This window comes from Canis aureus, chromosome 5 (assembly GCF_053574225.1).
Source record: "Canis aureus isolate CA01 chromosome 5, VMU_Caureus_v.1.0, whole genome shotgun sequence".
In the NCBI taxonomy this organism is placed as follows: Eukaryota; Metazoa; Chordata; class Mammalia; order Carnivora; family Canidae; genus Canis; species Canis aureus.
In genome coordinates, this window is record NC_135615.1 from 42,283,813 (window position 1) to 42,302,401 (window position 18,589).

An 18,589-nucleotide genomic window follows, 5' to 3' on the forward strand; every position below is an offset into this window, starting at 1 on the left:
ATAAGATTTAAATAAGCATAGAAATAACTGAGAAGAATCCACACAGTAAAAATGTCAATTTTTCCAAAATTAATTTATAAATTCAATTCCACTTGAAACACCAATATTTTTTATGGATTTTGGCAAGTCAGGTTATTTTGTAGATTCCACTTATGAGTGAAATCATATGGTATTTGTCTTTCTCAGCCTGACTTATTTCACTTAGCATAATACCCTCTAAGTTTAGCCATGTTATTACAAATAACATCATCTCATCCCTTTTTGTGACTATATAATATTCCTCTGTGTGTGTGTGTGTGTGTGTGTGTGTGTGTGTGTGTGTATGCACGCGCACATGCACAGCATCTTCCTTATCCATTCATCTATTGTTGGACACTTAGGCTGCCTCCATATCTTGGCTATTGTAAATAATGCTGCAATAAACATAGGGGTGCATGTATCTTTTTGAATCAGTGCTTTTGTTTTCTTTCAGTTAATAAGTCAGTTTTTTTCTTTAATAAGTCTGTTTTAAAATTATTTTGTAATGCAAAGTTCCAGGAATAGCTCAGAGAATTTTAAGAAAACTCAAGCTTGAAGGCAGTGAAAAACATGAGAAAAAAAATGAACTTTGGAAATTTTTACTACCAGATACCAAAACTGCAAAGTTATAGTTAATTAAGATAACGTAGCATTGGTAGATTTAGACAACATGGACCAATGGAACAAAAATAGAAAGTTCAGAAACAAACCCATACATATGCAGAAACTGATATAAGTCAGAGAAGGTTGTTGAAGGTCAGTGGGAAACTGATAAACTATCTACACATGATACTAGGACATATATCGGTGACTAATAACTGGATCTTTACTACATACTGAACCAAAAATCAATTCTTGATTTGATAAGGATCTAAATATGAAGAGCAAATACCTCAGAATTTTGAGAGAAGTGCACCAACTTTGTGACATTGGGGTGTTATTAAGCAAAATACAAAATGCATTAAGAAAAATTAGTACATTTAACTATATTAAAATTAAAACCTTCTGTCCATCAAAAGACAGCAAAAACATATACAATATATATCAAAATCTGAAGATTTTTGTTAATAATATGACAAAAGATTGTCATATATGTGTGTATGTATCCCCCCCCCAACAGATGTATGTTTTCTACAGACCTATAAATTTGAAATATTGGTAAGGTATATGAAGTTAATATCATAGAGGAAACTCAAATATATAAAAAAATGTTCACTTTCACTAATCAACATAAAAGTCATCATTAAAACCATAACAGAAAACCATTTCACACCTGTACAATAGGCAAAAATATTTAAAGAATTGGGGAAGATTTGAAAAAATAGGATATTTCATATACTGATGAGTATAAATTGATACAACCCCTTCCAGAACAATTTGATATTTAATTAAGTTGAGCAAGGTTCTACCCTACAAGCATTCAATTCCACTTCCAGATACATAGAGCTACTTTCACCCATATGAAGAAGGAGAGCTATATAACCATATCCATCATCTCATGAGTGAACAAATAATTTGTGGAATATTTATAAAATGAAATGTTACACAATAGTAAAAATTATCAAAGCTACAAATTATCAAGTATCAACATGAATGAATCTGGGAAAAATTACACTGAGAATAAAAGCCAAGTTAACAGAAACATTACCATTTGACACAACATATCATAAACCAGATAAAACAAAACTAAAAATCCTAAAGCTGCATAAACGTGTAATAAAAATATAGAGAGCTGATGGAAATAATAAATAACAAAACAGGATCTGTATTATCTTTGAGGGTGCAAGAAGAAATTTAACTGGATTGGTCATGACTGGTGGTGGATACTTAGCATGAGGTATACTATTCCTTATACCTTTCTATGTCCAAAATATTTCAAATAATTAATAATTTTAAAGAGAGAAAAATCTCACACTATGTTGGGAAGATGTTTAGATAGTAAATAAACAGAGTGAAAATATATCAACACCCCCACATATGCACTGCCCATTTAAAAACAAAAATTTGGGATCCCTGGGTGGCGCAGCAGTTTAGCACCTGCCTTCGGCCCAGGGCGTGATCCTGGAGTCCTGGGATCGAGTCCCATATCGGGCTCCCTGCATGGAGCCTGCTTCTCTCTCTGCCTGTGTCTCTGCCTCTCTCTCTCTCTCTCTGTGTGTCTCTTGTGAATAAATAAATAAAATCTTAAAAAAAAACTCAATGGAAACATACATGGAAAATAAAAGAGTAGAAAGATATATGCTATACTATAACAGTACATTAGCTGTTGACAATAGTTAATATTTGTGTTAGGATTATGATCGTTTTTAGTTTTGTGTTGTCTGCTTCATTTTCTTTAGTGAGCATAATTAGCTCTTAATCTGTTGAATCAATTAACAAACATTTTTTAATGTCACAGGTGTAACAGTAACAATTGATGCACTTGTGCTGAAATGTCTTTAAGAAGCAAACATCATCAGAAAAAAGCTTCAGAGCTCCACCTCTACATACAACATTTTATGTGACCTAGTTGAGAAAATAGGTTTAAAGCAGGACAATGCCCCAGTCCTCCATGAGCTTCCCAATTGAAAGCAGATGGTTAAAAAAGTAGAAGAGTCCCCTAAGTTCGGCGTAAAAGAATTGCACTTGAATTTCAGTGCTCTCTGACATTTTAGACAAGCGGATGGTCCCCACTCTGCCTTTCTGGCTCCAGAGAAGAGCTAATGTCTTTCACAGCAGTGTGAAATAGCTGTCAAACATGTCTTTTTTGTCACTGCCTTTTTCGCACCAAATGTTCTACTTTCTTTTTCAAACAAGGAAAAGATAGCACTGCAGCCTTCCCCCACTATAGGAAATGGATATAATTGAAGCATAATTTGTGCTGGGGTTTTGTTTTTAACTCACCTCCTTAGTGAAGATGCCTGCTCTCAGAGCAGCCAGTTCCGCATGGGTGGCCAGGACTTCCATACTTGTTCTCTGGCCCAGCTTGTGGGAAAACAGCAACAACAAAAACAGTGTACATTTCTCTGCAGAAGTTGACTTCTAACAAATATATATATATCCCAGATTATAAAAAGGAAAGGGTTTCAGAAATGTAGGAAGAGTTGGTTAGTCATTTTACAAATATTAGGACGTACTGATGATCATGTGATGCACAGCACCTGTGTTGAGAATCCTGGTTAACTTAGGACCAAACTATAATACCGTGAGCTTATCCGGTGTTTGCCTGTGCTTAATATACTGCATTAAATGCTTGGCACTCATCATTTCAATGAACCCTCCTGGCAACTCTAGTAAGTAGATTCTCCCTTAAGAGCTCCAGGTTAGAAATGAGAAAACTGAACTTCAAGAGAAGTTACATGGCTTGCCAAACCCTAAAACTAGTAAATGATGTAACTGGGATGTGAACCTTCAGAGCCTGTCTTAACCTCTATACCTTTAGAGGTATGGCTTCAGAGTCATTGAGTCAGTTTTTTCACCTATAGCATCCCCCCTTCATGCTCCTTCTGTAACAACTAGTGGTGGATATTTTAATCTGTTTCCTGATAAAGTCACTGAATCTCTGACCGACCAAATCATTTGCCCAAACAACCAGAGCCACCTAACTTAAAAACCTATACATTTAGCAGTAGGTCACATTCCCTAACAGAGATCCACCACCCAAATACAGTTCCTCTTCCTCCCTCCTTTTCTCCATCTGCCAAAGAAAGGGGATCATATTTTTATCCCTTGAAAACTTCAAAGGTTTTTGTGAGGATCAAATGAGATTCAATGTAAAAGAACTGTGAAAGGTATAAAGACACAAAGAATTCAAGTTTCAATATTTCACTCCAGAAACCAATACTGCACTTCTATGTTAACTAACAAAATTTAAATTAAAAAAAAGAAGAAGAATTCAAACCACCACCCATATTTCAGCTAAGTTCCCTTATCAGGCACCGATTAATAGAAAATGCTAAATCTCTCTCGTTTATGTTTATAAAGCTGCAAGCAATGATACGTTCCCTATTCTCTATCTGTAGCAAGGCACAGATAATTATTCCATTAGCCCACCTTTTCCTATATAGCTGTGTGCTTTGAAGTTATCTCACTCATGTTCAAATCCAAAGTTGGACCCAACAAGCCTAAATCAAACAAAGTCATCCTAGTTCCCCCAGACAATGTGATTCCTTCAGGTACCTTTGACTTAATACAAACAACATATTCATTCCCCTTATAGGGAGGTTTAACTAAATTTGGGCCAGGGATATGCGTACTGATGGTATGTGCATATGAAGCCAGAAACCACGTAGATATTGTCTACCATACCGGATGTTGGTCACTGGATGATAGCGACACCATCAAAATGGGTAAGAACTTCCTAAATGTTATTTGTTACTACACTAAAATTTTTGGCCATTTCTGTTCCAACTTTGATGGTGCTATTCCTTCCCATGGGTAATTATTTTTAGGACATTCTCATTCCAACTTGCACGTCCCATCTCCAGCTCATCTCTGCTACCACAGTTGCCAACATCATTTTACTGGACTCATTTGTATGAAAAGGCAATGTCCTCTTTTCTCTGTTATTCTCTCATTTTCTAAGGCACTGACCTTTTGTGCCCATTTCAGGTAGTGGGGAGATAGGAAGGCATTTCCCGGCACTGATAATGAGCTTCTAGTTCTGTTTCTTTCTCCTTGGAAAAGGCACCTCAATCACAGGTGAGCAACTAGTATGAATTTTGCCAGTTAAAATTTGTTAAGCGTAATTCCTTGATAGACTTATTCTACATTTCATCTTTGTGAATTTGAAGCATCTTTCCCTTCACTGCCAAATGCCACTGACTGTTCAAGCCTCTGTTATTTTTCCCATGTAAAACTAATGAATATTACCAAAATCAGATAAATAGCTTTAATACTAAAATAGATTTTTAGTATTAAAATGCTATTGTCAAAGACATGTGCACCAACACCCACAAAAGAACATTTCTTGAATATCCTTCAGAGAGGAGCTTTGAATATTTTTTTTAATATTTTATTTATTTATTTATGATAGTCACACACAGAGAGAAAGAGAGGCAGAGACACAGGCAGAGGGAGAAGCAGGCTCCACGCACCGGGAGCCCGACATGGGATTCGATCCAGGGTCTCCAGGATCGCACCCTGGGCCAAAGGCAGGCGCCAAACCGCTGCACCACCCAGGGATCCCATAGAGAGGAGCTTTGAGATGGTAACTCATGATAACTGGGAATGGTTTACTCCACCCCAGGAGTGAATCTCATATATGGACATTGCATTTCTGCATTTGCATCCCTTTCACTTTTGCTTTTCCAGGTGGCCAATTTCTTACAGCCAGGAAAAAGCTAATTTGCATTAAATAGCTCCCAGCAAATTTCTGTCCTTAAGTACTCTCAAATCCACCCAGTCTTGTATCCATGCCAGTGGCTACTGCACCATTTCAAGGCTCTCACCTGGATTATTACTCCAACAGATTTCTCAACATTTGTCCCTTTTCCTGTTTCTACACCTTACTGCTCCAGAACTTTCTCTTGAAAGGCCCATCTGATGATCACACCACTTTCCTATGCAAAGCCTCTTGTGGCTGTCCACTATCCCCAAAATAAAATTCCAGCACCATGGCCTCATGTTCAAGACCCTTTATAATCTGGCCCTGACACAGGGACAACCATATTCCTGAGCACTCCTGTCTTGTACCTCCGCTGCACTACACTTAGTCGTGGCACTTATAGTATTGAGCTTTGACAAAATAGAGTAGGGCCACATTTTAAAAGAAAAACTTTTTTTTAAAGGTGTTACCTATTTATTTTAGAGAGAGAGTGTGTGAGCTGGAGTTGGGGAGGGACAGAGGGAGAGAGAGAATCACAAGCAGATTCCCTACTGAGCACAGAGCCCAACTCAGGGCTCTATCCCACGACACTGATCTAATGACCTGAACAAAAATCAAGAATCAGACATTCAATTGACTGAGTCACCCAGAAGCCCCTGAAAGAAAAACTTTTTAATAAAATCAGTTAGTTCTTCCTTATATTTTAAAAAAGTTTTTCTTTTCATATACAGTGCTTTAAAGACCCCAGCATAGCTTCTAGTATGATATGAGGTAGAAATCTAACTGCATTGTCTTTCATATGATTAACTAGTTGAACAAATGGCATTTAACCAACCAATATCCTTATGGTGGTCATTGCCAATCTCTGGAATTTATATGTGTAGAGAGCTTAGAAATGTTTTTTGGGGATATGCAAAAGCTCTTTAAAATTTTATTCCACCTGGGGCACCTGGGTGGCTCAGTGGTTGAGCATCTGCCTTCGGCTCTGGTTGTGATACCAGGGTCCTGAGATCAAGTCCTCTGTCAGGCTCCCTGCATGGAGCCTGCTTCTCCCTCTGCCTATGTCTCTGCCTCTCTCTCTGTACCTCTCATGAATAAATAAATCAAATCTCTTTTTTATTTTTTAAATTGAAGTTCAATTTGCCAACATATAACATAACACCCAGTGCTCATTCTGTCAAGTTCCCCCCTCAGTGCCCATCACCCAGTTACCCTGTCCCCCCGCCCACCTCCCTTTCCACCACCCCTTGTTCGTTTCCCAGAGTTAGATGTCTCCCATGTTCTGTCAACCTCACTGATACTTCCCACTCATTTTCTCTCCTATCCCCTTTATTCCCTTTCACTATATTTTATATTCCCTAAATGAATGAGACCATATAATTGTTTGTCCTTCTCCGATTGACTTACTTCACTCAGCATAATACCCTCCAGTTCCATCCACGTCGAAGCAAATGGTGGATATTTGTCATTTCTAAAGGCTGAGGAATATTCCATTGTATACATAGACCACAGCTTCTTTATCCATTCATCTTTCGATGGACACTGAGGCTCCTTCCACAGTTTGGCTATTGTGGACTTTGCTGCTATAAACATTGGGGTGCAGGTGTCTCAGTCTTTCCCTGCATCTGTATCTTTGGGGTAAATCCCCAGCAGTGTAATTGCTGTGTCGTAGGGCAGATCTATTTTTAACTGTTTGAGGAACCTCCACACAGTTTTCCAGAGTGGCTGCACCAGTTCACATTCCCACCAACAGTGCAAGAGGGTTCCCCTGTCTCACATCCTCTCCAACATTTGTTGTTTCCTGTCTTGTTAATTTTCCCCATTCTCACTGGTGTGAGGTGGTATCTCATTGTGGTTTTGATCTGTATTTCCTTGATGGCAAGTGATGCAGAGCATTTTCTCATGTGCTTGTTGGCCATGTCTGTGTCTTCCTCTGTGAAATTTCAGTTCATGTCTTTTGCCCATTTCATGACTGGATTGTTTGTTTCTTTGCTGTTGAGTTTAATAAGTTCTTTATAGATCTTGGATACTAGCCCTTTATCTGATAGGTCATTTGCAAATATCTTCTCCCATTCTGTAGGTTGTCTTTTAGTTTTGTTGACTTTTTTTTGCTGTGCAGAAGCTTTTTATCTTGATTAAGTCCCAATAATTCATTTTTGCTTTTGTTTCCCTTGCCTTCATAGATGTATCTTGCAAGAAGTTGCTGTGGCCAAGTTCAAAAAGAGTGTTGCCTGTGTTCTCCTCTAGGATTTTGATCAAATCTTTTTTAAAATAAAATTTGACTCCACCCAGTTTTTCTGTGTATACAGGATTTCTCAAGATGCAAAAAGTATAATTCAAAAAGAAAAAATTGATAGATTTACCAAACTTCATCAACAGGACCAATAAACAAAATGAAAAGATCAGCTAGAGACTGGAAATATACATTGATCACACATATGTTCATTTGACACACAGCAAATATCTAGGCTACATAAAGAACTCAATCAATTGAAAAAGACACAATAAACCAGAAATGTGGGGAAAAGCTTTTGAACAGCCTATTCACAGTAGAGAAAATCTAATAAATATGCTAAAAGTGCTAAATTTTCTTAGTAATCAGAATATCCCAATAAAAACACAATAAAACTATACTGTACACTTAACATTTTAAGGGGCTAGACTTTACATTATGTGTGTTGTTGCTGTTTACCAAAATTAACAACAACCAAAAACAATGAAAAGCAACACCACACTCACCAGAATAGCAAATAATAAATCTGACACCAAAGGTTGGTGAGGACAGGGCAGTGGTAATACTTGTTACCCCCATTGCTTATGGGAATGTAGATTGGAACAGCTACTTTGGTACAAAGACCTTTGTACCATGGGCCATTTCTGGGGCCCTGGGACTGTGAATCTAGCTTAGGGTTTTTGAATCTGGAGTAAGATCTCAGTTTATGGAATGAGCTATGCATGGAATGGAACAGGCTATCTCCAGAGGTAAAGCAGGAATCCAGGAGAAAGACTTCCCAGAAGACTATCAACCCAGAGGGCTCTACAGAAGGTCCCAGACTGGCTATAGGTCAAAATGTCTGGACAGGTGGACTGAGGGACAAAGCTAGGAGGTTCTCAGCAAAGGAGAAGAGAATTCCCAAGGCTTTCTCATGCAAAACTGTTCATGCAGGATTCCATGAACGTGTCTGCAGCCTCCCCCAGTGGTGGCGATTATGAAGCCCCTGTCAAGCAATCAGCAAATTCCTCTACACCAGATCCAGAACTTACCTACCTCCATGTTGGGGAAGGAAGAGTCACTATTTTCCAAGGTCCCACAGCCAGGAAGCAGTGGAGCCAGGGTCACAGCCATGCCTAGGTCATCATTTAAATACTCATCATTTTGTTTCAAAAACTAATCCTGTCCATTTTTCTTTTCCAGACTGAAGAAGAAAAGTAAGCACTCATATATTCATGGAATAACTCCTTAGTGCCAGCACGTAGAGAATACAATCTAGCCCAAGACACTGTCCCCTCCTGCTCTCAAGGCTCTGGTCCTATGGAGCTCAGGAGACTATTTACTTCAATATTAACATGACTTCTGGGATCCCTAGGTGGCGCAGCGGTTTGGCGCCTGCCTTTGGCCTAGGACATGATCCTGGAGACCCAGGATCGAATCCCACATCGGGCTCCCGGTGCATGGAGCCTGCTTCTCTCTCTGCCTCTCTCTCTCTCTCTCTCTCTCTCTCTCTCTCTCTCTCTGTGACTATCATAAATAAATAAAAAAAAAAAAAAAAAAACAGAAAATTCCTTTCCTTGGAGAAGGGGGAAAAATCTGTTAAAAAAAAAAACAAAAACATGATTTCTTTCTGTTATGGCTTCCCTCCCACTTTCCATGAAAATAGCCAGATCCTTTGGATTTCTTCTTCCCAGGATGTTTTGCAGAAGTGAAGTAGTGAGTTGCTGGAGGACAGATCCCCACTTCTCCCTCCTTCTCCATTCTCCCTTGCTCCCTCTTGCTCCTTTGAGTGAAAACATTTATGATAGGAAAAGAGGAACCAGGACAGCACCTTTGCAAGCAGCCAGAGAAAGGCTTCAATCAGTAACACATCTTTCTTGTTGTTGGTCAAAGTCTTTTTGACCCCAAGGCCTACTCGGAGGAGTGAGACGCTAGATCCCCAGTTTCTTCAAGCAAGAAACGCAAGCAGCAGGTGCTTGACCTCAGGAGGCCAGTGGGGACAGAAAACCCAAGAACAGGCACCTCCTTGACACTTGACACTCTCTAAGACCCATGAGACTGTTAGGCAATCGGGGGCAGTGAGAGCTGCAGGGAGCCCCAAGAATGACAGTCTGGTGGGGTGGGGGCTCAGTCATATTTAATCCAATTCATAAACAGCAATGACAACAAATGGGATATTCTTTACAAACCCTTGTTTGCATACTGTTAAGACTATTCCTTACAAACCCTTTTTTGCACACTGTTAAGACTCATATCATCTTCTACATTTGAAATCAGAGAACGGGAGGTGCATCTGGGCGGCTCAGTGGTTGAGGGTCTGCCTTTGGCTCAGGGCGTGATCTGGGGGTCCTGGGATTGAGTGTCTCGCATGGGGGCTCCCCACAGGGAGCCTGCTTCTCCCTCTACCTATGTCTCTGCTTCTACTTGTGTCTCATGAATAAATACATAAAATCTTAAAAAAAAAAAAAAAGAAATCAGAGAACATGGGAGCTGGAGTGATTTTCTTTCTAAAGATTTTATGTATTTATTCATGAGAGACACACAGAAAGAGGCAGAGACACAGGCAGAGGGAGAAAGCAGGCTCCATGCAGGGAGCCTGATGTGGGACTCGATCCCAGGTCTCCAGGATCACACCCTGAGAAGAAGGCAGATGCTCAACCGCTGAGCCATCCAGGCGGCCCTGGATTGATCTTTAAAACTCATCCAACCCTCATCTTGCCATCACATCAATGAACCTGACCCAGCAAACCCAGGGATTGCCAAAGATTAGGGAATTGCAAACGCAGGATCACAAGTAAACTACAACTCAGGCAATTTATCCAGCACTATTTCCACAGACTCACACCACTTAGTTGGAAAAGAAGGGTGCTCTGAAAAAGCTGGGACATCCTAAGCATTTTAAAGCAAGGAAACAACAAGCAGATGGAGAGGCGAGTGAGGATCCCCAGGTAAGGCTGCAGGAGCGGTCAGAAGGCCCGCGGACTCCAGAAGCAAACTCTGCCTCATACTGCCCTCTGGTGGATTGGAATAAAAACTGCTGTGCTGGGGTCAAGGAGATTTTGAAACTTGAATTTAAAGGATGGTTGGTGGGCAAGCCCTCTGTTCAAATTCAGATCGTCTCTGGAGAGCTTAATAGATCTAAACCCTCTGATCACTCTGACTATTGCCCCAAGAAAAATGGTAACATGTTGGACATAAGTAACAGGAGCTCGTAACAGAACGGCAGGTTGGGGCCCAGCTCTGGGACCCTGGAGATATTGTCCAGTGTCTCTAAGGCTCATTTTACGCATCTGTAAAATGGACATAACAGTAGGACGTCCCTTATAGGGGATTGTGAATATTAGAGAAGAAAATCTACGTAAGAATCCTTACAGGGCAGCCCGGGTGGCTCAGCGGTTTAGCGCTGCCTTCACCCCAGGGCGTGATCCTGGAGTCCTGGGATCCGGTCCCGCATCCGGCTCCCTGCATGGAGCCTGCTTCTCCCTCGCCTGTGTCTCTGCCTCTCTCTGTGTGTGTCTCTCATGAATAAATAAATAAAATCTTTAAAAAAAGAGAAAAAGAATCCTTACAAAGGTGCTCAGTATGTAAGAGTTCACTATAGAAGCTATTCTTATTTTTCTTCTTTCTGTTACATTTATTATGACCATCTTGATAAAGTTCCAAAAAAAGAAACTCTTATGCACATGCATAATATCTTGATCTTAGAAAAGTTATCAAGGAATTATCTTAGAATGGTATGATTGTGCTTATTTTATTTACATATTCTAGGACTTCTGTAAGCTGGTTGAATTACCTTTACCTCGGTTTTTGGTATATTTATCTTAAAGTTCACGCCTCACATTAATTAATTAATTCATTCATTCATTTTTTCATTTCTCATGCCTCACTTTTAAAAACACCCTAAAAATTTTCCCACTATTGATTTTTCACTGCTGTCCTTTCTCATTCCGTGACAGCTAAAGCAGAGGAGTCACTGGCTTTCGCCTAATTTGAAGACCCTCAGGAGAATCACAGTTTCTACTGCTGGATCTGTCCTGTGGGGGGCACTCTAAGCCTTTGCCTCCTTGGTTAGCTGTTGGATAAAGGCCAACCCACACTAAAACAATTCTGATTTCTTACTTCCCCCGAGTTGGGGGTTGGCTGAGAATTTCACCTGAGGCATAGGCCTAGAGTGAGTGGCCTTGCTCGCCTGGCTGAGCCCCTCCCTCTGCATGTCACTCATCTGCTAATTGGTGTTTGTGGGCCACTTGGAGGGGACAGCCCCCAGCGTACAAGCACTTTTCAAGTCTCTGCTCTTGGCACAGTTGCTAATGCCCATTAGCCAAAGCTAATCACATGGGCACACTCAGATTCATGGGGTAGAGAGATGGGGTCTTCATCTTGATCAGAGGAATGGCACAGCCATACTGCAAAGGGATGTACGTGCAAGCACTGTGGTCGCTTTTTTGCCATCTACCATAATTGACGCTCAAAAACCTGCCAGTCAACAACAACCAAACCGCCTCAGTGATGGTAGCTGACATCTATCGAGTGCCTTCCACGTGTCACACTTCAATGCCTATGGAAACCAGGCTAATACTGAAGACGAGAGGAGATTTGAGGCAGGAGACTATGGCAGCATGTAGCTCATATGCCCATTTTGCTGCTCAGATCCACTCAATAGCTATCAATGGAAATGTAGGCTCAATGTTTCTGGATATTCTGATTTTTCAGGAGATGGCAGTAACCTGGACTGTTATATAAAATCTCCTAATATTGGGGCCCCTGGGTGGCTCAGTCAGTTAAGTATCCAACTCTGGATTTCAGCTTGGGTCATGATCTCAGGGTCATAGGATTGAGCCCTGTGTTGGGAGCCTGCTTGGGATTCTCTATCTCCCCCATCCCTCCCCCACTCATGCTCACTTGCTCAGTCTCTCAAAGCAAATAAATAAAATATTTTTTTAAATCTCCTGATACTTAAATGCTGACAACTAATTCACTTTCTTAAACTTTGTGCAGGAAAAAGCAGACTCTTTGGGCTTTGCATTGGGGAGATTGCCATGCGTGGAAGACAATTTGAGTCCTCTGGCTCACCCATGCTGGAATGAAGTGATTGCCATCAATATGGACACAGGAGCACTATCTTCCTTTTAAAATGTGTCACATGTAAAGTGGGAGGAATCCCAGAGCAACAGCTGCATTTTCTGGGAGGAGGGAGAAAAAGTGCCCAGGACTGAATGGAGCTTTTTAAATTCAAGCTTCTGTGGCATTTGCTAGAGGAGGCAGTAGGTCACAGTGCATACGTGTGGTTATTTTAGAGTGAGATGGACAGGCTCTGCTGATGACCAATGTTCCTCTCTCTTTACTTGTTAACTTTGAGCCTCTCTCAAGAACTCCAAAGCACATCCCAGGGAGCCAGACTGCCAGGTTTCCATCCTAGCTTTGCCACTTCCCAGCTGTGCGAATGTGCTATTCTCACTGCCTTATCCACGTTAAAAGAGCACTTTGTGTATAGAGATACAAAGCAATTGTTCCCTGCGTTATGTGAGTTATATGTCTATCTGCAATCTTCAACACATCATGATCACCTAATAATATTAACAATACTAGAAATTATTCATAGAGCTTTTAAGCAATTTATGTGCACTGTATCAATGAACACTCCCAACTATAGGACAGCATTCTTTTCTTTTCCATTATACAGATGGAGAAACAGAGCCCAGAGGATTAAGTAGCTTGTACCCAGTTCACACAGTAAATCATCATTTGAACCCAGAAAGACTGTGGACAGAGTTACTCAAACAAGGATCTATGGACCTCTGGTGGTGTCTGGGGCCATACTTTTAGGTCTTAAATTCATCTCTAAATTTTTTTAATTGCATTTCTTTTATGCAATATCTTAAAACACTATCAGCACTTCTGGAATATTTGGATGACTGCTTTGTAAGCAAGTAGTAGTGCATGAATTCAGTGCCTGCTTTCACATCTGTGCTAATGCTCACATTGGCACTTGGTGGCATACTTCAATCATCACAGGCCAATGGGAAAAGGGCAAAGCAAGGCAATATGTCAATGCCATGCTCAAGCTATGTGAAGACCAAGTGATCATCACAAACAAAGGTGTCATGGAATTTTTAATTGAGAAAAGTGGTGGCGGTGGCGAGGCATCATGGCCCAGAGGACCAGAGGCATGCCCAATCAAAAAGAATTCCACCAGAGAAGCACCACCAGATCCCTGCTGTGAGTGGCAGTTTTATTTCAATAAAGCAAGATTCATTTTCTCCATTAAATTGTGTTCATTTGAATTTTTTTGGTCTTATTCTTTGTTTAATCTACAAACATATTTGATTTTTACAGTTTTATATGAACTGTGAGTATAGAAACATATACCTAGATTTATGTTTTGACTTATAATAAGCAATATTACAATAAAAATAAATTAAGCAAAATAGCTGACTGTTAAGTTTCTTGGTTTAGTTTGGTTTGGTTTTCATTTAAAGAGAATACATTCCTCAAATGTGAGAACATGGTATTACAGAGCAGTATGCTTAAGGGTAGAGTCTAATGCAATGGTTTAGAGCCTGGGCTCAAATCATACTGGATGGGGCTGAAGCTCAATCTAACACCTGTTAGCTGTGTGACCTTGGTCAAGTCATTTCTCTAAGATTCAATTTCATAATGGATGAAATAGGAAAAATAGGTTGTCTATGAGAACAAAATGAGATAATGTAAGAAACAGTTGGCAGTGTACTTGGCATAAGAGAACTGACTAGAGCTGGTACTATGAACAAGAGGATACATGAAGACAATTCTTGCCCAATGAATAAATGGATTCATCTGTAGACTTGATACACGGCTTGTCTGGCTATGATTCTGAGCCGAGAATTTTACTAGATGGAGGGAAAGAATTCTCCTCTGATACAACAGAGCTTATAGTTCCTGAGATGAGAGGTACAATCACTGTGGTAGATATGCAGCTATTTAATTTCTGAGAGCATCTTCCTTTTATTTTAAAGAGAAACTTTCAAAAATCTGGGACAGCTTCTAATCAGGCAATTAGACTGGTTTCCCAGAATTCATTTCTGATTTCCAACTGAATGCATTTTTTTAAATCTATCTTCTCTTAACATGCCTGTGGTCCAGAATATGGGAAATTTACTGCAGATGTTGCTTTATTTCACTAGTGAGTTAGCATCCTTCTGACCCATGGTTTGGCAAGTCACTTGGAATAATTTCAGCGGAAGAAAGGTAATATTTATAAGAAAGAATGTGGTTCTTAAACATGATAAATATTCAATTGACTTTTTTTATGATGACATTTTAAATAATTATGTAATAACATTTACCGCTATGCCATTAGACAATGCCATAAGTGAAAGAAAGCTGGCCATTTGTGGCCAGTGCTATTCAGTAAAGAAACCATGCATTTCAGTATCCGTATTAGTTTTGAATTCTAGCTTGACTGTTAATAGAGTGAACCTGAAAAATTGTTTTTACTTCTCTTTCTCTTAATAGCCTCTACTTCCAACTGAGAAAGAATATTATTTTGATAGCATGAGTTTTAGCAATTTCTACTTCTTTTATTTCTATCTTCCCAGCAGGGTCTTCTAACCTAAAAGCCTGTTATAATTACTATAATTACTGTCATGGTACATTTCATTCATTCATTGATTCACTCAGCAAATAATTATTGAGTGACTACTATCTGCCATGTACTCTAATAGCTACTGGGGATTCAGTGGTAGGAAAAGAAGACAAGTTGTCTGTTCTTGAAGAGTTTATCTTTCATTGGAAAAGTTAGAAAATAAATGCAGAAACAAATAAGCAAAATAGTCTCGAGTGTGAATGAATGTTAAACATGGTGCTATGATGGTAATAAAGCAAGTCCATAGATGGAGAATGGGGCTTCTGCTAGAGGGCTACTTTTTTTAAGATTTTATTTATTTATTCATGAGAGAAAGAGAGATAAAGAAGCAGAGACACAGGCAGAGGGAGAAGCAGGCTCCATTCAGGGAGCCTGATGCAGGACTCAATCCCGGGATCCCAGGATCATGACCTGAGCCAAAGCAGGCTTTCAACCACTGAGCCACCCAAGTGTTTCTAGAGGGCTACTTTAATCAGGATGGCCAGGGAAGTTCTTCCTAATTAAGGGAGTCAAGTGCTGAAGAATGAGAGGCAGTTGGCCATTTGAGGATCTGAGGAAAGAGATCCTAGAGGGAACCATTAAAAAAATGCTGTGAATGATGAAGGAAGTTAGGCAGACTCAAGGATCAGTCCACAGGTCAGTGTGACTGTAACACATTAAGCAGAGGAGCAAGTAGGAGAACACACCAGTGAGCCAGAGTATTTCAAATCTAATAAGCCACAGTAAATTTGGATTTCATTCCAGGTGAGGTAGGAAGACACTGAAGGATTCTAATTAGAGGAGTGATAGGATTTGGTTGCTGCGTAGGGAACATAATGTAAGGAATCCAGAGAGGGAAGCCAGGGAGTAGGCTATAATTGTAGCCCAGATGACATATGCTGATGGCTTGGACTGAAGTTACACAAAAGGACATGGAGAGAACAGAGGGGAGTGGATGGATTCAGTACACATTTTAGAAGTAGAATGGAGAAAGCTATTATGAGTTATTGTCTCTTCAGTGCCTTTAGTGTTAATATTTTTAAATGGAAGCCAGGATTATGATGCCCTGTTGTTTTCACCTACTTTGTTGAGACCCAAAAGAGTTGTAATAAATTGTCTGACCCTCTTGGGACAGAGTGCTAAAACCTACATCATTCAACAAACTAGTACTTCTGTCCAGAGTTCTGAAACTTGCTCCTGCTCTCAAGGAGCTTGCAGGCTATAACAGAGTACATTCAGAGGAAAAAAAAAAAAAGAGGAATGTGAATATGTTGGTCACATAAAGTTTGCAGAACTTTTTTTCCCATACAGAAAAAGGGTAAGGGGCTATAAACTAAACGAGGAGCTGTATTTATTCAGGTTTTGCTGTGTGAAGTTTGTGGATGATATCTTTTAGGGCAATTATATTGATAGAAATTGCCTTCTGTTTACTGACCCTGAAAGATTCCAGTTCCTTGTTTGTTTGTGTGTAGTGTGTGTGTGTGTGTGTGTGTGTGTGTGTGTGTGTGTTTTGAATCAGTACACTAGGTAAATACTGGTAAACTGTTGGAGCCTGAACTGGTCTGTTAGGAAGGCAAAGTATTGGGTTGAAAGCATAAAATGAGATAATACGTGATAGTTGTACCCAAAAAAAAATATGAATCACAAAAGACATTCTTGTGAATTTTCTCAAAAGAGCCTCAGACCTACCCTGTATGTCAGTTGCTCCCAATCTTTTCTCATCATGAAACATAGAAAATCAAGATATTTATATAGGATACTGGAGTAAACTGGGAGAGATTTGAGAGTATCTATAAGAGCTGACACAATTTTTATTACACCTTATTTATATTGTTATAAAAATAAAATACGAGGACACCTGGGTGGCTCAGTGTTTGAGTGTCTGCCTTTGGCTCAGGCTGTGATCCGGGGGTCCCAGGATCAAGCACCCTGGATCCGGGGGTCCCAGGATCAAGTCCTGGCATCAGGATCCCCACAGGGAGCCTGCTTCTCCCTCTGCCTGTATCTCTGCCTCTCGCTCTGTGTCTCTCATGAATAAATAAAAATAAAATATTAAAAAAATAATAAAATACAAAGTATTACAGGTTTGTCTAAATATTTACTTTGTAGAAGTTCCAAATAGTAGCTTGATACAATTCTTAATCAAATCTTCTTGAATGATGAGCTCTTCAAATTCAGGTTAGACATTATCCGTAAAAACACCTATTTACTCAACTCTGTAATTTAAAAACAAACAATTTTAAGCAAATATTTGCAAAAATTAGCTTTAGGTAAAAGTTCTAGGAGTTCCTGTATCTTTTTTGACAAGTACTGTGATAATAAAAGCAGACTGTAAGTAGATTTTTCAAATCAAATGTTTCCAACGAGTGATGGAATTTCCATTTGTCAAATTCACATGCTTGGCTACAGGAATTCTGAAGTCAGTTTGTGTAACACTAAAGGAGCACACTCTACTATAAAAGGATAGACATACCTCATAAATAGAAAGACAGATTTTGGCATTCAATTGCAACTGCACCAACCAGATGGCCTTGTCCAACTTTCCAGTACTGGTCACATTTTGGGCATTGTGGCATGCTCCTTGGACAACCAGAACATGAAAATGTCTGGCAATTCTATTTGGTCTTTGTCCGCAATGTGAAGTTGTGCCAAGAGAAGGCAGCCACTAGTGAGAGAAAACAAATCTTGAGGTTTCATCTGCCCCAGAGCTGATTTAGCTGCCTTGAAGAGTAGGAGTGGGGATGGGAATACATTTTGTTGGAATCAAAAACTGTATGGCTATATTCAGAGTGTCACAGAGCACTGGTTGGAACATGAGGCAGTAAAGTATATAAGGAAGATCTTGATGCACATGAAGAAGCAGAAGAGTGACATGCCTTGCTAACTGCCCCAAAGTTAGAATGTAGAAGGTCAGGGACAAAATCACTTTTATAACTGCACATTCTTTCCACTACAGCTCATTCCCTCTCTTGATGCAATAAGCTCTGTGGGAGGAGAATTAGAAAACCCAGAGCACAGATTCCAAATGGTCTTTGGGGATTCACATTTATAAGGTCATGTTTTCAGGTTTTACATGATGAATGAGAATCTATAAGGTTATGTATTGCAAAAAAAATATGCAAAACAGTTTACCTCTTCCCTTTTCAAATGATCCATTTATCCTGCACTGATGGAGTGGGAATTAATTATACTTTAGCTATTGGTTTTATAAAGTGAAGCAATGGGTAAGTTTGCCACTATTCAGAAACCAAATGACTATAAGCTGTCTATTTTAGTCATTGTTATGGTTTCATAATAATAAACTATTCCTAGGGTGCCTGGATGGCTAAGTCAGTTGAGCATCTGCTTTCCATCCAGGTCATGATCCCACAGTCCTACTCAGTGGGGGAGCCTCCTTGCTTCTCCCTCTCCCTCTGCTGCTCCCCCTGCTTGTACTTTCTCTCCATCTTTA